The 23,197-nt window shown below is 41.7% G+C and overlaps 1 pseudogene; it reads right to left on the bottom strand.

Moving 5' to 3' along the window:
* Positions 1–10,726: 10,726 nt before the first annotated feature.
* LOC110485832 overlaps positions 10,727–23,197 on the bottom strand; it is a 15,107-nt pseudogene continuing 2,636 nt past the window's right edge.

The following is a 23,197-nucleotide window of genomic DNA, read 5'->3' as shown; positions in this document are numbered from 1 at the left end:
ATGATAACTTCTTAGTTTGAGGGTGTCATCTTTTTTATTCGTTTTAACATTTTTTTTTTTTTATCGATCTAAACTTGAAACTCAGCTCACTCTTGAGGAGAATTTCTATAGCATTTCTCCAGTTAGAAGATAATGTTTCACAAATGCTAATCGTCAAGGTTTATTGTGTTTTGTCCTTATACTGATGATAACAAACAAATGAACTGTTAAAGTAAGTACACTGATGTGTAAAATAGTTCAACTGAGCTGCCACCTGACAGCCGCAGCTTTATCACAACTGTAGCTTAAAAATGGCAGGCTTGTATAAACAACGTCTGTGTTCAAGGAACGAGAAGAACACCGCCTACTTAAACTTTATAAAACAGCACCGTAAAGAAAGGTATTAATTTTAGCCATATGGTGAGATAGTAGGCCTAAATAGTAGAGGCTGTAATACAGCACTATGGCAATGATCATTATACTTCGACATATAATAATTAGATAGTATTGCACCCATCTTTAAATAAAACACATGCTTCAGCATATGTCTTACCTATGTGTCATTTGAGTATGTAGATGTCACCATCAGCATTCCTAATATTAATTACGTAAAGCATTTAGAGTTTAGATGCTAAATTCCCTGGTGGGGTATGTAGACTATGGCATTCGCTGGTGAAAATATGTCTGAGACTAATTTTGGTAGCTGACTTCACTGCTACTTTTATGACTAACACACTTTAAGCTTATTAGAAGATTGACTTTTTTTAATCCCCCTCAGTTGAATTCATCTCTTATCTTAGACGTACAAACTATTCTCAAGTAGACCGTTAAGAGATGTCATAAAAGTTATTGTATCTTTGCACGAATACGTTTTTTTTTATGGGCCAAAACTATTTCCAAGATGTAGGTCTGATAAATGTTGAGAAGAACACATGAAGGCCTGTCATAGAGATTTAAGCCCACGTGTCACATGTAGAAAAGATATGGACTTGATGTGATGTCATCTAAAAGTAGTTATAGATCGGCGTTGTAAAAAGGGTATTAAATAATTGTTTGGCTGACTTGTCATCGTGTCTTAGGACAATCATATTACAACAATGAACAAACACTCTCAATTTGACCCTTCACTTCTAGAATAAGGAACAATATAGGCTATATATTGTGTGTTATAATTGATATTTTGATATCAATCCCCGTGTGGGCCATAAACAAGGCCTGTGCGTTTTTCCAAAAGTTATACACTTGGTTAGGTAGTCCATATTCAGGGAAATGTTCAGTGCATGTCGTCTCCCCAAATTGCATTAGTGCGAAATTGTTCACAAGTACAGAACCTATATGTTGTCAGTTCACTTGCAATATATTCTGAACGTGTTGGTCACATGAGTCAGAAACTGGGACTTTGTAGGCCAGTTGAATGAATGAGGACTCACCTTGCCCGCAAAGACCCAGCCTCTGGCACACACTGATTTCAGAGCACTCTATAATTGTGTGATGAATTGTGGCTTGTCCTTGATTTATAATTGCATTAAGATGAATAATGACGAACAAAATAGCCGAAATCCTGGTAGTTTAGTATTCATTCAGTATATCTTATTCAAAAACGCAGTTGGCACAAATAAATTGTCCCAATATTGTCGACTACTTCCTACCCAGACAAGAAGGCGCAACAATCAATTCAAGGAAGTCTACAGAACCATAATAGGCTATTCATATTCACTGTTTGACTGAGCTAACGTTGTCTTTACCTGATATTCTCCAATGTCACAAACATGTTCCGCATAAACACGCAACACGGTAGAATCCGTGATGTCTCGTCCGCATCCCTCGGACAGCAAGATGACTTCGCGCAAAACCCTCGCTTGATGAGGAGTGTATGGGAGAGATTGGAGATGTGTGCGAAGTTGAAGTTCGCTGCTGCTCATCACACCACCACCGCCCCTCTTTTTGATCAGTGGCGCTGGTATTGCACAATCCCCAAATTTAGAAAGAATATCCTTGGGGACGAATTGCACCATTTTCTTTCAAAATAACTTGAAATGTTGTTTACTCCTAAATAAGAAAAACGCAACAGTGTAGCACTCGTGCCACGGTGCCAGTGATTCTCCTAAGCTTATTTTCATGGATAAATGCGATGTTTCCCAGTCTGAGCGACCCCGGTGCGCTACGCACCGCCGACGGTCCTCAAAATATCCATTCTCTGTAAACGGACTTGCTGATGTTATTGCCCAGTCGTAGGCTATATGACCACGACATCGCCAAGAGCTGAAAGGATTTGATATATGGTGTTGCGCCCTCGTGCTGGGACCTCCCCAAAATGGGCTTCTGCTAAGTGGTAACCTGGTTATTTTGAGCGCGTCACTTCGACATGTCTCCAAGTTATAGGTTTCCATTGCCAAGGTTGGGCGCAGCACTTGACTGATATTGTTATAGGCTACTTATTGATGGAGTAGACATTCATAGAAGTCGGCGCACTATTGACAATACAACTAAAGAAAAATGGATACATTCCTGTGGTTTCTTTCTCATACGAATTATATACATGTATTTAACCCACATAATAATGTCATCAAATTGGCATATTATACCCTAATATACATAGTGACCGTTATTAAGAGACATTTTATATTGTATGTAAGCATGGCACTAGCCAATACTACGATTTTATATGATTATTATATTGGCCCATAATTTCCCTTGCGCTCCTTCTTCTTTTGGTGGTGTGGTGCGACTCCACGTGGCAAATAGTTGAGGATTATTGTCGTAACAAGAATGAACAGGACTGTAGAGCACGCCCTACTTTCTGTGCGTAATGACGCATTTACGCAGGAGCAATGTCACAGTTGCAACACCGACTTATTCTAAACTGTATAATAATTTTCATAAACCACAGATACGGATGTTCATCCTTATTCCAACAACGATTTGCATAACATTGCCAATTCCTTGGTGAGTATTATTCGTTTGTGTGTAATAGTCGCATGATATCGCGCTGGCGAATTTTGGCTTGAGTTTCGACCGAAGGATGATGTTGATGCGTTTTTTTAAATTATAAAAGCACTTGTTTTGGCCAAGTAAATTATCGCAATCAATATTATTTTATCTCCTTCCTTTGTCCCGTCCTGTTATATATTTGCTAAATGCCACTGGCAGCCATTTAGGAATATGTCGCCTCGATTTTCGCACATAGGCTGGTCCCAGTTTCGAAATGTTTTCTCATGGGGAACCCATCACTAATCAAATGAGATTTTCCCGTGCATCGTTTTATTCCATCGCAAAGTTCCATATTTACTAAAATGAAGATTGTCAGGAGTGACCAACAGGCTATCCCTGTGCGCTGATGTCAGTCAGTCAGCTGGTGTTAGTCTGGGAGGCTACATAACAGCTGGTTATTCTGACAAAGATGAGAATGATACCTATTCTAAAAAAAAAAACAGCAATCATAACATGTTGTGGATGATGAATGAATATCCTATTGATAAGTTGCCTGAACAATCGCAGATATATCACCTGTCAGGAGAACTAGCTCAAAGAGCCTGTATGTAGTGCTACTTCAGTTTCCCCTTTCCAACTAGCCATATTACCTCAATGTAAGGGGTCAGAGGTCACCATAGTGTGCCCTGTGTGTACCTATCTCTCCTTCCCCCCTAGTGAGGGCCGTGTAGTGGGGCCCGTGAGCGGCAGATGAGGCTGGGGTCCAGCTCCAGCGGCGCCCTGCAGCCTCCCAATGGTCTCCCCCACTATGAAGGCACTGGTGGACGCTGTGTGGGCGGTGTGGAGCATCGGTGCCTCCGTCTATGACTACATCCACACCAGCGCCATGGAGGAACGCATCCACACGCTGGAGACCGTCACCACCATCCACCAGTGTGTCATCGCAGCGCTGACCGCTGGAGTGGTGGTGCTCTTCACCTACATACTGTTGAGGAAGCACTGAGGGGGAGTGAGGAAGGAGAAGCCACGCAGGGCCCAGGAGGCAAGTTGAGGACAACACTGGATTACCATAGTGATCAGAAGCATTGAGAGTGTGGGTATGGAAAGTCATCCAGACCTACATGGATAAGATGGAGCAGGACATGATTAATAAGGGATTTTGGCTATTAGAAAAGTTTTATCTTTATCTCGACTGCCAATTGTACCATTCTACTGCGGAGGTGTTGCTGGACACTGTGTGTCTCAGTGAGTCAATAGTTTCACTCGCTTTGCACCAATGGAAGAAGAAGACATGGGCAGAAGATGCATCAAAATGTATATTTTTACAAATACAAGTTACTTTAAAGTAGAGGTCGACTGATTATGATTTTTCAACGCCGATACCGATTATTGGAGGACCAATAAAAGCCAATACCAATTAATCGGGCGATTTATATATATATATATATATATATATATATATATATATATATATATATTTGTAATAATGACAATTACAACAATACTGAATGAACAATGAACACTTATTTTAACTTAATAAAATACATACATAAAATCTATTTAGTCTCAAATAAATAATGAAACATGCTCAATTTGGTTTAAATAATGCAAAAACACAGTGTTGGAGAAAAAAGTAAAAGTGCAGTATGTGCCATGTAAAAAAGCTAACGTTTGAGTTCCTTGCTCAGAACATATGAAAGCTGGTGGGTCAATATTCCCAGTTAAGAAGTTTTTGGTTGTAGTTATTATAGAAATTATGACGCGTCGACTATTTCTCTCTATACCATTTGTATTTCATATACCTTTGACTATTGGATGTTCTAATAGGCACTTTAGTATTGCCAGCCTAATCTCAGGAGTTAATAGGCTTGAAGTCATAAACAGCGCTGTGCCTCCAACATTGCTAAGAGCTGCTGGCCAACGCAGTAAAGTTTGAATGAATGCTTACGTGCCTGCTGCTGCCTACCAGCGCTCAGTCAGACTGCTCTATCAAATATCAAATCATAGACTTAATTATAATATAATAAACACAGAAATACAAGCCTTTGGTCATTAATATGGTCAAATCCAGAAACTATCATTTCGAAAACAAAACGTTTATTCTTTCAGTGAAATACGGATCCGTTCCATATTTTAAGTCTAAATATTGCTGTTACATTGCACAACCTTCAATGTTATGTCATAATTATGTAAAATTCTGGCAAATTAGTTTGCAACGAGCCAGGCGGCCCAAACTGTTGCTTATACCCTGACTTTGCTTGCACAACGCAAGAGAAGTGACACAAGTTTCCCTAGTTAATATTGCCTGCTATCATGAATTTCTTTTAACTAAATATGCAGGTTTAAAAATATATACTTCTGTGTATTGATTTTAAGAAAGGCGTTGATGCTTGTGGTTAGGTACATTTGTGCAAAGATTGTGCTTTTTTCGGCAATGAGCTTTTGTTAAATCATCTCCCGTTTGGTGTGGTTGAAGTAGGCTGTGATTCGATGATAAATTAACAGGCACCACATTGATTATATGCAGCGCAGAACAAGCTCGTTAACCTAGTAATATCATCAACCATGTGTAGCTAACTAGTGATTATGTGAAGATTGATTGTTTTTTATAAGGTAAGTTTAATGCTAGCTAGCAACTTACCTTGGCTCCTTGCTGCACACGCGTAACAGGTGGTCAGCCTGACACACAATTTCCTCGTGGATTGCAATGTCATCGGCGTCCATAAATGCTGATTACCAATTGTTATGAAGACTTGAAATTGGCCCTAATTAAATCGGTGGGCCTCTACTCTAAAGACCAATGTATCAAACTAAAATACAAAATACTTTTGCAAAGTATTCTATTTAGAATTATTTATTTTTTAATACAAAATACATTTGCAAGTACACGCCTTCACTACAACAATAGTCTTAGTAACTGAAACAAAAACAACAACATTTAACTTGCTATGACTGTAATATGTGGTTGTTTATCTACCTTGGTTGAATGCACTGACTGTGAGTCGCTATGGATAAATGTCTGCTAAATGACCTAAATATAAAAATGAACAATTGCAAAGCACACTGGGTATTATTATTGGCCTCATTTTGTGGGTGGAGCTCATCAATAATACCCACCATGCTTTGCAGGTGGACATTTTTACATTTACATGTTCACTCAGCAGACACTCATATAACACCATAGTGCCGTGACTTCTGATACCGATGCAGGGTGAAAGGGGGCCACCAAATGTTGAACTGCTATAAAATAGTATAGAAAATGATTTTGCATTTTGAAAATATAAATTACAGGTCTCGAAATGCAAATGACAAAATATTCTAAAGTAATTTACATTTCAAACACATGTAACAGGAATACTGCCCATCTCTGGATGTGGGGATGCTAAAACCACAGAGATACCTCAACCTGCAGACTGTAATCTAAAAGCGCACTAAAGGGATGCTAACTATCATTTGGTTTGCCTGCCTTAATATGCCTCAAGTGGTTTCACTCCCCAGATGGAATAACAGTATTAGTTAGATAGGTTTTCATGTTGGCTCTAATTGCTTATCCCGCCTGTATGATGCATGGGAAAACTGTAAACTGGGGATTCCCTCTTCAATACCATGATTGTACGAGGTGCCAGCCCAACAGTCTATAATTGGAAGTCTTGGTCATGAAGATGAAAGCGTTCACTTAGACGTTAACTATGATATCACCCAGTGAGGGAGAGTGGAACATCATGGGACGGACAATGTATTCTCAAGAAGCCTTATTTGTCGTCGAAAACTTCCCTCAAGGTTCTATGAATTCCTCTGTAGGAGAAGGAGAGTTTCTGTGAAGCATTCAAAGGTCAATACACTGGTCGCCATGAATGCCATTTAGTACCGTACATGTTCTTTGATAAAACAACTTTAAAGCATGTTTATTTGATTACTAAAATAAATAATTGTAGATAGTCTTGTAATGCAAGACTTTGTAGTGGCATTCCGTGGCGTTAGCTGAACATGGCTACAGCTGTGACGGTTACGTCACTGGAAAGAGTCATTAGAGGCATCCTTACCTGTAAAATGTGAATCAACCTGAATGTTTTGGTACATTGTTTATAAATGCTTCGGTTTCAGTAATGCTTGCACTCATCATTAAAAGGGTATTAAACACATTGTAGGCCTTAAAAAAAAGCCATGAATGTTGTATAATTCATTTAAATTGTACACTTGCTACAATATATGACGAATACACAATGTTTGCCCAATCATCTTGTTCAGATTGCTAAAATGGGCCTCAGTGAAATGTTTCAGGTAAATCAAATGTGACAAAGGCCTCCATGGCAATACAACATTTAATAATCTCCTGGATCTTTGTGTGAATGTACAGTGCCTTCAGCCTTATTCTAAAATGGATTAAATAACAACATTTCCTCAGCAATCTACTCACAATATCCCAGAATGACAAAGCAAATACAAGTTCTTAGTATTTTTCGCTAATAAAAAAAGAAATGAAAAACATACCTTATTTACATACAGTGCCTTGCGAAAGTATTCGGCCCCCTTGAACTTTGCGACCTTTTGCCACATTTCAGGCTTCAAACATAAAGATATAAAACTGTATTTTTTTGTGAAGAATCAACAACAAGTGGGACACAATCATGAAGAGGAACGACATTTATTGGATATTTCAAACTTTTTTAACAAATCAAAAACTGGAAAATTGGGCGTGCAAAATCATTCAGCCCCCTTAAGTTAATACTTTGTAGCGCCACCTTTTGTTGCGATTACAGCTGTAAGTTGCTTGGGGTATGTCTCTATCAGTTTTGCACATCGAGAGACTGACATTTTTTCCCATTCCTCCTTGCAAAACAGCTCGAGCTCAGTGAGGTTGGATGGAGAGCATTTGTGAACAGCAGTTTTCAGTTCTTTCCACAGATTCTCGATTGGATTCAGGTCTGGACTTTGACTTGGCCATTCTAACACCTGGATATGTTTATTTTTGAACCATTCCATTGTAGATTTTGCTTTATGTTTTGGATCATTGTCTTGTTGGAAGACAAATCTCCGTCCCAGTCTCAGGTCTTTTGCAGACTCCATCAGGTTTTCTTCCAGAATGGTCCTGTATTTGGCTCCATCCATCTTCCCATCAATTTTAACCATCTTCCCTGTCCCTGCTGAAGAAAAGCAGGCCCAAACCATGATGCTGCCACCACCATGTTTGACAGTGGGGATGGTGTGTTCAGCTGTGTTGCATTTACGCCAAACATAACGTTTTGCATTGTTGCCAAAAAGTTCAATTTTGGTTTCATCTGACCAGAGCACCTTCTTCCACATGTTTGGTGTGTCTCCCAGGTGGCTTGTGGCAAACTTTAAACAACACTTTTTATGGATATCTTTAAGAAATGGCTTTCTTCTTGCCACTCTTCCATAAAGACCAGATTTGTGCAATATACGACTGATTGTTGTCCTATGGACAGAGTCTCCCACCTCAGCTGTAGATCTCTGCAGTTCATCCAGAGTGATCATGGGCCTCTTGGCTGCATCTCTGATCAGTCTTCTCCTTGCATGAGCTGAAAGTTTAGAGGGACGGCCAGGTCTTGGTAGATTTGCAGTGGTCTGATACTCCTTCCATTTCAATATTATCGCTTGCACAGTGCTCCTTGGGATGTTTAAAGCTTGGGAAATCTTTTTGTATCCAAATCCGGCTTTAAACTTCTTCACAACAGTATCTCAGACCTGCCTGGTGTGTTCCTTGTTCTTCATGATGCTCTCTGCGCTTTTAACGGACCTCTGAGACTATCACAGTGCAGGTGCATTTATACGGAGACTTGATTACACACAGGTGGATTGTATTTATCATCATTTGTCATTTAGGTCAACATTGGATCATTCAGAGATCCTCACTGAACTTCTGGAGAGAATTTGCTGCACTGAAAGTAAAGGGGCTGAATAATTTTGCACGCCCAATTTTTCAGTTTTTGATTTGTTAAAAAAGTTTGAAATATCCAATAAATGTCGTTCCACTTCATGATTGTGTCCCACTTGTTGTTGATTCTTCCCAAAAAAATACAGTTTTATATCTTTATGTTTGAAGCCTGAAATGTGGCAAAAGGTCGCAAAGTTCAAGGGGGCCGAATACTTTCGCAAGGCACTGTAAGTATTCAGTCCATTTGCTATGAGACTCGAAAATTGAGCTCAGGTGCATCCTGTTTCCATTGATAATCCTTGATGTTTCTACAAATTATTTTGTAGTAGTCCACCTTTGGTAAATTCAATTGATTGGACATGATTTGGAAAGGCACACACCTGTCTATATAACATCCCACAGTTGACAGTGCTTGTCAGAGCAAAAACCAAGCCATGAGGTCAAAGGAATTCTCCGTAGAGCTCAGAGACAAGATTGTGTCGAGGCACAGATCTGGGGAAGGGTACCAAAAAAAATGCTACAGCATTGAAAGTCCCAAGAACACACTGGCCTCCATCATTCTTAAATGGAAGAAGTTTGGAACCACCAAGATTCTTCCTAGAGCTGGCTGCCCAGCCAAACTGAGCAATCGGGGGAGAAGGGCCCTGGTCAGGGAGGTGACCAAGAACCCGATGGTCACTCTGCCAGAGCTCTAGGGTTCCTCTGTGGAGATGGGAGAACCTTCCAGAAGGACAACCATCTCTGTTGCACTCCACCAAGCAGGCCTTTGTGGTAGAGTGGCCAGACGGAAGCCACACCTCAGTAAAAGGCACATGACAGCCCACATGGAGTGTGCCAAAAGGCACCCAAAAACTCTGACCATGAGAAACAAAATCTTCTGGTCTGATGAAACCAAGATTGAACTCTTTGGCCTGAATGCAAAGTTTCACATCTGGAGGAAACCTGGCACCATCCCTACGGTGAAGCATGGTAGTGGTAGCATCATGCTGTGGGGATGTTTTTCAGTGGCAGGGACCGGGAGACTAGTCAGGATCGAGGCAAAGATGAACAGAGCAAAGTACAGAGAAATCCTTAATGAAAACCTGCTCCAGAGTACTCAGGACCTCAGGCTGTGGCGAAAGTTCACCTTCCAACAAGACAACGACCCTAAGCACACAGCAAAGACAACGCAGGAGTGGCTTCAGGTCTGAATGTCCTTGAATGTCCCAGCCAGAACCCGATTGAGCATCTCTGGAGACCTGAAAATAGCTGTGCAGCAACGCTCCCCATCCAACATGACAGAGCTTGAGAGGATCTGCAGAAAAGAATGGGAGAAACTCCCCATATTTTACTGCTGCCCTTTAATTACTTGTTCCTTTTATTTCTTATTCATATTTTTTTTAACTGCATTGTTGGTTAGGGGCTTGTAAAGTAAGCATTTCACTGTAACGTCTACCTACACCTGTTGTATTCGGTGCATGTGACAAATAACATACCCAAGAAGACTCAAGTCTGTAATCGCTGCCAAAGGTGCTTCAACAAAAGTACTGAGTAAAGGGTCTGAATACTTATGTAAATGTGATATTTCACTTTTATTTTGTATAAATAAGCAACCATTTCTAAACACCTGTTTTTGATTTGTCATTATGGGGTATTGTGTGTAGATTGATGAGGAAAAAAACTATTTACATTTTTGAATAAGGCTGTAACCTAACAAAATGTGGAAAAAGTCAAGGGGTCTGAATAATGTTACTAAGGTACAGGAGAGTGCAATGTTCTGACTGCAGATAAATGTCTTGTATAGAGCTGAATCTGTTAACACTTATCAAGAAAAGGTTTGCAGAGCACTGGTTATTGAAACAGAAGAACGATAATCCCATGTGCTACAATGTGTGATATTGACCTACAGATGGAACACTGTAGAAACACCCTGACCAAGGAGACTGTAGGGATGCTTTCATTTCAAGTTAACAGCAACACAATTCATGTTTTGTAAATACGTAATAAATGTTATTTTCACTGACGTGTACATTAACATAACTCTTCAAAAAATAAAATGATTCAAATTGTAAACTTGTATGAAACACCACGTTGGATACAAAATGCAAGGAAATGTAAAGTACAAATTGAACTCGATCATATCAAGTGTGTTCTAGATGTGTCCAGTCTGCAGCAGGGTGTACTGGGCAGTGAATCTCTCCACACTCTCCCCCTCCAGCAGCTTCATGGCTCTCCAGTGGATCTTCCCACAGCTTTCTGGCTGGCCGCTGGGCCCAAGCTCCTCTCGGATGTACTCCAGCCACAGATCTGGAGGGAAAAAGCCATACAGACAGTCCTGAGTGACCCATCTCAACTTACTTTGTCCCAGAAAACTACATGGAAGTAAAGGTTTATATTCATGCCATACTAAAACACCTCAAATCAGCTAATCAAAGTTGCTGTTGATTCAGGTGTGTTAATGCTGGGCTGGAATAAAAGCCTGCAAAACCTGTAGTTCCAACCACGTATGTCTTGTTCATTCTTCTACTGGCCTATTGGAAGTCTTTGAGTTGTTAAGTGTAGCAACTGACATGCAAAAATCCCTGTGGGACTTATTTGAAATGGGCTGCTTCGAATGAGCTTTTCAGAATCTCACCATCATCTGTGGAGCCGAATTCCCTCAGGGCTCTCTCATAGAAGTCCCTCAGGTTGCTCATCTTGGGAGTCTCCTAAAAGAACAGTCACACCATTCCAGTTAGTAGAACAGCCTTGCCAATGACCATAGCCCGTTGGCTATGCAGCACAAACAGATCTGGGAACAGACTTACAAAAATCCTAACATTAGTGTGAAAAGTTAAACCCTTTATGCAACATGTTGTACATAAAGCCACAACAATGTGTGGCAATATTGGAACAACAGGCTAGTTTGAGACGATGCCTTGGTTGGTTGCAACATATATTTGTCTGAGCATGGACTATCTTTCCGATTTGGTCCTGCCGTACATAACTACACAAACGCTACGGTCACAAGACGCAGGCCTTCTTAGTGTCCCTAGAATTTCTAAACAAACAGCTGGAGGCAGGGCTTTCTCCTATAGAGCTCCATTTTTATGATATGTCTGCCTACCCATGTGAGAGACGCAGACTCGGTCTCAACCTTTAAGTCTTTACTGAAGACTCACAATGGGATTCTCTGCCTCTAACCCTATTACAGGGGCTGAGTCACTGGCTTACTGGTGCTCTTCCATGCCGTCCCTGGGAGGGGTGCGTCACTTGAGTGGGTTGAGTCCTTGACGTGATCTTCCTGTCTGGGTTGGCAAAGTGGGTGGGGTTATATCCTGCCTGTTTGGCCCTGTCCGGGGGTATCGTCGGATGGAGCCATAGTGTCTCCCGACCACTCCTGTCTCAGCCTCCAGTATTTATGCTGCAGTAGTTTGTGTCGGGGGGCTAGGGCCAGTCTGTTATATCTGGAGTATTTCTCCTCTTATCCAGTGTCCTGTGTGAATTTAAGTATGCTCTCTCTAACTCTCTCTTTCTCTCTCTCTCGGAGGACCATGCCTCAGGACTACCTGGCCTGATGACTCCTTGCTGTCCCCAGTCCACCTGGCCGTGCTGCTGCTCCAGTTTCAACTGTTCTGTCTGCGGCTATGGAATCCTGACCTGTTCCAGACATGCTGTTTTCAACTCTCTAGAGACAGCAGGAGTGGCAGATACTCTGAATGTGATCGGCTACGAAAAGCCACCTGACCTTTATTCCTGAGGTGCTGACCTGTTGCACCCTCGACATCCACTGTGATTATTATTATTTGATCCTGCTGGTCACCTATGAACATCTTGGCCATGTTCTGTCATAATCTCCACCCGGCACAGCCAGAAGAGGACTGGCCACCCCACATAGCCTGGTTCCTCTATAGGTTTCTTCCTAGGTTCTGGCCTTTCTAGGGAGTTTTTCCTAGCCACCGTGCTTCTACACCTGCATTGCTTGATGTTTGGGGTTTTGGGCTGGGATTCTGTACAGCACTTTGAGATATCAGCTGATGTAAGAAGGGCTTTATAAATACATTTGATTTTGATTTGTTCTTGTTTCCCCATACATTGTGACTCGACTCACTTGATCTTTCTCCATCTGGATCATTCTGGTGAAAAAGGCCTTGGAGAAGGGCCGGCTCTCATGCAAACTGGAAAATAAGAGAAGGTCCAACGTTGTTTTTCCTTCTTCAAAATGCTGAACTCAAATGCATATTAATAAGTCGTCATCTAAACGAGGATACCTTGTACAAAATAAGTACTGTGAATTACAATCGTCATTTTACTGATCTGGCCTTCACAATGCAGAACTGGTGAGAAATGAATAATATAATATTACTATTAATATTCAGTACCTTGTGAAGGTCTTCCTGGCTTTCTTGTAGCCTCCGGCCCTGTAGGACCAGTCAAGGTACTTCTCCTTTATCTCCATGGAAACGGCAGGCACCACAGACAGCAGACCTCTCTGAGAGCAGAGGAAAAAACAAACTGTTACAACTAATTCAAATCCAACTAGACAACATTGTATGTAGGGAAATATGGCTGCGTTTACATAAATTGGTATTTTGACCAATCAGAACAGCTCTGAAAAAGATCTGATGTGATTGGTCAAAAGATCAGAATTGGGCTGCCGATGTAAACACAGCCTATGAGGCACTACTGCTTTTGCACTGACACAATGGAGGCTAAGAACGACATAGAACCAGAAAAAGCTTGGTCAATGCACTGTCTGGACAGAGCTTTGAATTATGACAAAGGCAAACTGGTATTGTATTAAAATGTGATAAACTAATGTAATTTTTGAGAGGTTGGGCTTGGTTCTGTACCTGAAACAGTGCTTCAGTTTCCTCTGGGCTCTGTGATGTCATGCTCCACTCTACCTGCAGCTGCCACAGGGGCAAACTTGACTGTCAACAGACAAGACCAGGGTGGTTAACATCAGGTAAGATGCTCTTAACAAATAAAATATATTCATGGGTTGCTGGGCTGGAAAATGTGTTACCGGTAAGTACGGCTTGCACTCTTTGATGCTCCAAACATTTTTGTAAGATACTTCCCCCCCCCCCCCCATAAATCTTAGTCAAAATGTTTTTTTACATTCCAGAGACAATCCCACTGGGCCCATATTATTTCGCAACTCACACCCCGGATCAACAATGTCTTTGTGACTACATAATTACATCACACAGTCAGCCCTTTCCCGTGAGCTGCCCCTTATATTGCGCAACACCCGTCATAACAATGAAAGACGATCTACAAGAGCCATATTGCAATAAATTGCCTGAATTTATAAAATAACAATAAATTGGATACGTTTATAACGATGTGCACCACTTGTTTTTTTTCTTCCTTTGAACTACTACTAGTTTGACTGTAGCCATCAATTGTCCCATAAACAATCACCCACATTAGCAAACTATCTTATCACATTTCTCTAGTATAGGCTACTTTTCATGACGATATCAGCAAAATGCCTGCGATAAGGGATCGGTATGGTTGGTGTCGATAATAGATTGGTTTATCATCCCAGCTCCACTATATACTACCCACTGGGCACAGACGTCAGTTCAACGCCTACGAACATGAAATCAACTAAAAGTAATTTGAGTCTCCCTGGTATTAGTAATGGGGTTTAACAGTACCTGAAGAATTTACCTGTAAGGAAAGTCTCCCTGGTATTAGTAATGGGGTTTAAGAGTACCTGAAGAATTTACCTGTAAGGAAAGTCTCCCTGGTATTAGTAATGGGGTTTAACAGTACCTGAAGAATTTACCTGTAAGGAAAGTCTCCCTGGTATAAGTAATGGGGTTTAACAGTACCTGAAGAATTTACCTGTAAGGAAAGTCTCCCTTGTATAAGTAATGGGGTTTAACAGTACCTGAAGAATGTACCTGTAAGGAAAGTCTCCCTGGTATAAGTAAAGTGGTTTAACAGTACCTGAAGAATTTACCTGTAAGGAAAGTCTCCCTGGTATTAGTAATGGGGTTTAAAAGTACCTGAAGAATTTACCTGTAAGGAAAGTCTCCCTGGTATAAGTAATGGGGTTTAACAGTACCTGAAGAATTTACCTGTAAGGAAACGCTCCCTGGTATAAGTAATGGGGTTTAACAGTACCTGAAGAATTTACCTGTAAGGAAACGCTCCCTGGTATAAGTAATGGGGTTTAACAGTACCTGAAGAATTTACCTGTAAGGAAACGCTCCCTGGTATAAGTAATGGGGTTTAACAGTACCTGAAGAATTTACCTGTAAGGAAACGCTCCCTGGTATAAGTAATGGGGTTTAACAGTACCTGAAGAATTTACCTGTAAGGAAACGCTCCCTGGTATAAGTAATGGGGTTTAACAGTACCTGAAGAATTTACCTGTAAGGAAACGCTCCCTGGTATAAGTAATGGGGTTTAACAGTACCTGAAGCCATTATATCATGTCATTTGACCACAGGAAAAGGAACTACCATGTAAATACTGCACTGTGGGTTTGATTGAATTGAGCCCTTCCAGTCATATTGGAACTGGTTTCTAGCAGGGAATAGAAGTCATTTGAGGAAGTTAATATGCTGTAGGAAATTATCTGGGACAGAGTTGGAGCTGCCCCACTTTCACAGCAGCCCATAGTGACTGTGTGTGTGTGTACCTTGGGATTCACATGTGTCAGGGCGTCCTGGAATAGCTTGCCTGTGGCGCCACTCCCCAGACGCACCACACGTCCACAGATTGTCTGTAGCGCTGGGTGGCTGCCATGGCAACCGCAGCGGTCTGCTCCGAGTCTCCCGATGAGAGTAAGACCTGCAGCTGAACCGACCGATGGAGGGACACAGGCACAGCAAACCGTTACATGTTTGTGAACCTCGTGCATCCTATTGGTTTCTATGCTGTGTGTTTGTACGTTAGAAAGCCTATGTTTATACACTTGCTGTCCTAGATTTACTCTTTCCATAAGACATCATCTTACCCAGTTCTTGTAGAAGTCCTCCTTCAGCAGTGAGGAGTCGTGGGCACGCTGAAGCACTGCCAGCAGCCTCTCCTGCCTCTGAGGGATGCCAACACACACACAGGTAAGATTTCAATCTTAGAAAAACATACACTCATTTCACTAATATACTAGTCACATTAACACTTGATCATCAATAATCTATCAATATTCTTCACAAAAAAAAAAGTGCTCATCAGCAATGATTGTCATGGTTTGAAATGTTAACCTTCTCCTTCAGCTCCCGGACGTCGGTTTTCCTCTTGAACCTCTCCAGGCAGAAGGACACGTAGCACGCCCACATGGCCTCTGGAACACAGCAGAGAGACCACCCATCACTAGGGTTGTTGCGGTGACTGGCAGTCATGAGTCATGACCACAGTCAAATTCCACGGGAACGTTGACGGTACTCCCCTCCTATGCTCCCACTGCATGAAAAGGCGCCGATGTGTTGGTCGTACCCAACTCGTTAACGATGTCAGAACGCTAATGGCCTGGTACTCAGCGCTCCATTGTCCCTCTAAATCACTCTGACATGAATGCAAAATGTAGACTACGTTGTTCGACCTCGCTGAGGTCGATCAATTTGAATAAGTTCAACAGCAGATTGAAACGGAGTGGAAAACATGGTCGTGGTGGATCTTGTTGCAAAGCCAAACAAGGTGATGAAGGTGATGAACAAGGTGATGAATTCAAAGCATTTAACAAGACATTTGTGAAGTGGTTGAAAAACGAGTTTTAATGCCTACAACCTAAATGTATGTAAACTTCCGACTTCAACTGTACTTGGTACATAGTTGGTGTAGGCTACAAACTCTAGTAATCACCTTTGAGTGTGGACTGCAGTATTATGCATACTGGATGGACTGGTTACCTTACGCTACACTCCAAACTCTCCAGACCGTATAGGCCGAGGCCAGTGTTTCCCCAAGCCTGGTCCTTGTGTAACCCCAACAGTACACATGGACAAACACACCATATATTCATCTCATTGACGGCTTGATGATTAGCTGACAAGCTGAATCAGGTGTGCTTGTCCAGGGTTACAATACAAATCTGTACTGTTTGGGGTACTCGGGTACCACGGTTGGGAAACACTGGCCGAGGCCATGTGTTGGTTCATTGATTGTGCAGAGCAGCTTACAGAGTATATAGTGAATCTGTATTTGATATTATTAGGATTTTGAATAACCTAATAATATGGCATTTTTTATATTTTCATAATTAATAGGCAGACACATTACCTTTCACTACAGAATATTTCACCACCGTGCGTTTCCGTTTCCTCCTCTCTCCTTCATTCCTTTCTCCAGCGAGCAGAGAGAGAAGCCGTCGGCAGTTTAATGAAATATGTTTTGTTGTGAAAAACGCGATTCTTGATGTTCCTGAACAGATTTCACTTGGTTTCCCAAATTAAGCACTGGGTAGCGGCAGGAAACAGGTTTGGAGACACCATGGCATACAGTTTGAGTGAAATATGACCCGTCACGCAGCGAGACGATGCTTCTCAAACAGTGGTTGATGCGTGGAGTGAAAGTTCTTAAAAAGCCCAGACGTTTCTATATGCAATCCAGTGTGAAAACAGAGTTTTGCTGGTTGCCACAAAAAGCAGAGTATTTTTCAGCTGCTAATATGCTATTCTGTTCTTCTGAAATACATTTTCAGGGGGGGGTTCAGGCACATAGCGTGAAAAGGGCACCATCAGCATGGTGGCCAAACGCAGTAAGGGTTGGAAGTATATTGCATAGTTTGCAATGCAATTATCAAGCTCTCCTGTCATAGCACAACTATCGCCATGAGAAATCATATGCTTATCAAGCGCAAAGAAACATTCTCGGAGGGGGGACAAGCAGCAGCAATCTCGCACCGCATCTACTGTCACTGAAAAGCACCGGTGAGATCCCGAAAGAGCAGTTAACACCGCTCATTACTGTTTCAATGAATGATTCTCAAACGGCCTGTTTTTTTTTATTGACTGAATAGATATGGGGCCATTTCAATTTCATATTTATTTACTCAACCCATCTTAACGTAGTCCTTTTGATTCTACAAGCAAGCGCCACCGCTGAGCGCCACCGCTGAGCGCCACCGCTGAGCGCCACCGCTGAGGTTACTGCCTTTTTTAACATTGTGTTCCACAATATAATACAACCAGTTGATATTACGGTTTCCACATCTTAAATGGCACTTGTTCTTTTATTGACTGGATATATATGGGGCAATTTAGCAAATTGGATTCATCTGTATGATAAATCAGGCAGTGTTGTGCACGGTTAGCATACGGACAAATGCAAAAAAAAAAACATTTCCAGGACCTTGTGTTCTAAAAATATTTTTTTTTATTTGAATACTCGAGTACCAGAAAAACAACAACAACAGGATAGTGACAACAACAAAAAAAAAAAGAGGTCAAATGCCCATCCCTAGGTGTTTGTGACCAACATGATTTGAAGCAGTATCTCCTGGACCCATATGACGGCATTAGACCGCCTAGGTTTGGGAAGCAAATGCAACTTTTCAGGTCTCGGGCAAGGTCACCCATCACGAGCGTGGTCCTCGAACCTCTTCTGTGACACTTCATCCAACGCGTCACTATTGTATCGTGTCCATCTGTGTTGACGTCTTTATTTGCCTTATGTTGCGTCTACCTACGTTAAGTTTCGTGTGCTTGTAATGTGTTGCGTTTCAGTCTAATCTGTGTTGGTGTGTGCATTTCTGTTTGTTGTGTGTATGTACCTGTGTTGAGGTGTGCATTTCTGTTTGTTGTGTGTATGTATGTACCTGTGTTGAGGTGTGCATTTCTGTTGGTTGTGTGTACGTACCTGTGTTGAGGCTGTTGAGGCTCTGCTCGTAGACCTGGCAGCAGCGCTCCTCTTTCCTGGCGATGTCAGAGGCCCGCCCCTTGGCTGTCTGAAGCTCCTCCCCCACCGTCGCCTCCAGCTCCCGCCTGGCCATGAAGTCCCACGTCAGTGAGTCGTCTGTGTATTTGCTCTGCAGGCTGGGGACAGGACATTCAGCTTTCATGTTGAAAAATGAACACAGGGAGATCAGCAACCCAAAATGTAGCCGTACTCTTGTATAATGGTGTCCTGTAGATCTTTAGTGAAGTCAAAGATGGTGGCGATGGTCAAAAGAGACAGGATGAAATCAGCTCCTGTGGACAGCACAAAGAAATCCATTAACATCTCCAAAACACTGTCTCTACTCTCTTAATAACCAAAGTAGACATACAGATAACTGTTAGGCAATACAAATGGCATAGAATAAATACAACGCAATGGAAAACAGCTCACCTTGGATTTTCCCAGTAGCATCTCTGTACACCACCTCGGCCAGTTTGCCACTCACGATCTCAGGGGAGAACTCGTACCCTCCCTGTAGAGCGAAGAGGACAATCAGTGACCCAGTCCAGAAAAAGAAGAAACTCAAAAAGGTGTGTGTGTGTGTACTCACCATACGTAAAATGTATGCATGCATGACTAAGTTGCTTTGGATAAATGCTAAATGGCATACATTATATACCGAGTGTACAAAACATTAGGAACACCTGCTCTTTCCATGACATAGACTGGCCAGGTGAAAGCTATGATCCCTTATTGATGTCACCAGTTAAATCCACTTCAAAAATCTGTGTAGATGAAGTGGGGGAGACAGGCTAAAGAAGGATTTTTAAGCCTGGAGACAATTGAGACATGGACTGTGTGTGTGTGCCATTCCGAGGGTGAATGGGCAAGACAAAATATTTAAGTGCCTTTGAACGGGGTATGGTAGTAGGTGCCAGGCGTACCGGTTTGAGTGTGTCACGAACTGCACCACTGCTGAGTTTTTCTACGCTCAACAGTTTCCTGTGTGTATCAAGAATGGTTCCCACCCAAAGGACAGCCAGCCAACTTGACAACTGTGGGAAGCATTGGAGTCAACATGGGCCAGCATCTCTGTGGACCAGTTGACACCTTGTATTAGTCCATGCCCCGACAAATTGAGGCTGTTGTGAGGGCAAAAGGGGGTGCAACAATGCGTTCCTTAATGTTTTGTACACTCAGAGTTTATTACAAGGACATATGCCATTGACGTGGTACGTCACCATAGTATAATGATGATAAATCTACCTGGTTTCTCAGGATGAATGGCAAGCATGGAGGAGAACACCTTGCTGATTGCACTCTTTGTGTTCTATTTGAGATGACAAAAAAATAACAGTTTCAAAAAATAACCAAACACAACATTTATTCAACGTAGAACCCAAGATAACTTAAACTTACCCATTTCTTACAAAAAGCAATGTGAGAGAGCCACAACTGAACATCATCCTGCAAAAAGATAACATATTATTGACCTGTCCATTGACTTCTTTGGTACCTTCTGCATAGCGCTGTTTGAAATATTCAACATCCCGTAGCTAATAGCTATGTCATATAGGGCTTGTATGGTACCTTCCATTTAGTTGTGGCCCTTCTGAAAATGTTGTTGATCCTCGAGATGATGGAAAACTCAATCTCCTCTCTTTTGAACTGATAGCCGATGCGCTATAAATTAAACATGATGAGGAACAAATATTTTAAAAAATACTCCTGATACAGATATTCAATATTTCCATATTTCATAGAACTTCAAATGACTTGCAGTCATTCATTGGTTGTAAACTCTAGCGTGATAATGAAAGTGGATATTATTATTAGTGGATTCTGTGGTTGCCATGGCACTGTGAGGCAGCCTAAAAGAGCTCTGTATATTTTGTACATATTTTAGATTTTTAAAAAAAATTGTGTCAGTGAGTGTTGATTGGATATACAGTTGAAGTCGGAAGTTTACATAAGCTGAGTTTGAATGTGTTTGGCTAAGGTGTTTCACAATTCCTGACATTTAATCCTAGTAAAAATATATTTTTTATATATATTGAAGCAACATCTCAAGACATCAGTCAGCAGGAAGTTAAAGCTTGGTCGCAAATGGGTCTTCCAAATCGACAATGACCCCAAGCATACTTCCAAAGTTGTGGCAAAATGGCTTAAGGACAACAAAGTCAAGGTATTGGAGTGGCCAACACAAGGCCCTGACCTCAAACCTATAGAACATTTGTGGGCAGAACTGAAAAACCGTGTGCGAGCAAGGAGGCCTACAAACCTGACTCAGTTACACCAGCTCTGTCAGGAAGAATGGGCCAAAATTCACCCAACTTATTGTGGAAGGCTACCCCAAAGATTTGACCCAAGTTAAACAATTTAAAGGCAATGCTACCAATTACTAATTTAGTGTATGTAAACATCTGACCCACTGGGAATGTGATGAAAAAAATAAAAGCCTAAATAAATCACTCTACTATCATTCTGACATTTCACATTATTAAAATCAAGTGGTGATCCTAACTGACCTAAGACAGGGAATTTTTACTAGGATTAAATGTCAGGAATTGTGAAAAATGAAGTTTTAAATGCAGTTGGCTAAGGTGTATGTAAACTTCTGACTTCAACTGTAATTTCCCTCCTCATGATGCCATCTATTTTGCGAAGTGCACCAGTCCTTCCTGCAACAAAGCACCCCCAGAACATGATGCTGCCACCCCCCTGCTTCGCGGTTGGGATGGTGTTCTTCGGCTTGCAAGCCTCCCCCTTTTTCCTCCAAACATAACGATGGTCATTACGACCATAAAGTTACATTTTTGTTTCATCAGACTAGAGGACTTTTCTCCAAAAAGTACGATCTTTGTCCCCATGTACAGTTGCAAACCGTAGTCTGGCTTTTTTATGGCGGTTTTGGAGCAGTGGCTTCTTCCTTGCAGAGGAATATAGGACTCGTTTTACTGTGGATATAGATACTTTTGTACCCGTTTCCTCCAGCATCTTCACAAGGTCCTTTGCTGTTGTTCTGGGATTGATTTGCACTTTTTGCACTAAAGTACATTCATCTCTAGGAGACAGAACACGTCTCGTTCCTGAGTGGTATGACGGCTGCACAGTCAACTTAGTGTATGTTAACTTCTGACCCACTGGAATTGTGATACAGTGAATTTTAAGTCAAATAATCTGTCTGTAAACAATTGTTGGAAAAATGACTTGCGTAATGCACAAAGTAGATGTCCTAAACAACTTGCCAAAACTATAGTTTGTTAACAAGACATTTGTGGAATGTTATTAAAACTAGTTTTTCAAACTCCAACGTACAGTGGGGCAAAAAAGTATTTAGTCAGCCACCAATTGTGCAAGTTCTCCCACTTAAAAAGATGAGAGAGGCCTGTAATTTTCATCATAGGTACACTTCAACTATGACAGACAAAATGAGAAAAAAATTCCAGAAAATCACATTGTAGGATTTTTTTATGAATTTATTTGGAAATTATGGTGGAAAATAAGTATTTGGTCAATAACAAAAGTTTCTCAATACTTTGTTAAATACCCTTTGTTGGCAATGACAGAGGTCAAACGTTTTCTGTAAGTCTTCACAAGGTTTTCACACACTGTTGCTGGTATTTTGGCCCATTCCTCCATGCAGATCTCCTCTAGAGCAGTGATGTTTTGGGGCTGTTGCTGGGCAACACGGACTTTCAACTCCCTCCAAAGATTTTCAATGGGGTTGAGATCTGGAGACTGGCTAGGCCACTCCAGGACCTTGAAATGCTTCTTACGAAGCCACTCCTTCGTTGCCCGGGCGGTGTGTTTGGGATCATTGTCATGCTGAAAGACCCAGCCACGTTTCATCTTCAATGCCCTTGCTGATGGAAGGAGGTTTTCACGCAAAATCTCACGATACATGGCCCTATTCATTCTTCCCTTTACACGGATCAGTCGTCCTGGTCCCTTTGCAGAAAAACAGCCCCAAAGCATGATGTTTCCACCCCCATGCTTCACAGTAGGTATGGTGTTCTTTGGATGCAAATCATTATTCTTTGTCCTCCAAACACGACGAGTTGAGTTTTTACCAAAAAGTTATATTTTGGTTTCAGCTGACCATATGACATTCTCCCAATCTTCTTCTGGATCATCCAAATGCTCTCTAGCAAACTTAAGACGGGCCTGGACATGTACTGGCTTAAGCAGGGGGACACGTCTGGCACTGCAGGATTTGAGTCCCTGGCGGCGTAGTGTGTTACTGATGGTAGGCTTTGCTACTTTGGTCCCAGCTCTCTGCAGGTCATTCACTAGGTCCCACCGTGTGGTTCTGGGATTTTTTTTGTGATAATTTTGACCCCACAGGGTGAGATCTTGCGTGGAGCCCCAGATTGAGGGAGATTATCAGTGGTCTTGTATGTCTTCCATTTCCTAATAATTGCTCCAACAGTTGATGTCTTCAAACCAAGCTGCTTACCTATTGCAGATTCAGTCTTCCCAGCCTGGTGCAGGTCTACAATTTTGTTTCTGGTGTCTTTGGTCTTGGCCATAGTGGAGTTTGGAGTGTGACTGTTTGAGGTTGTGGACAGGTGTCTTTTATACTGATAACAA

Source organism: Oncorhynchus mykiss, chromosome 13, assembly GCF_013265735.2.
Source record: "Oncorhynchus mykiss isolate Arlee chromosome 13, USDA_OmykA_1.1, whole genome shotgun sequence".
Taxonomy (NCBI): Eukaryota; Metazoa; Chordata; class Actinopteri; order Salmoniformes; family Salmonidae; genus Oncorhynchus; species Oncorhynchus mykiss.
The sequence above is the reverse complement of the archived record's forward strand: the minus strand, read 5'-3'. Positions and strand labels throughout refer to the sequence as shown.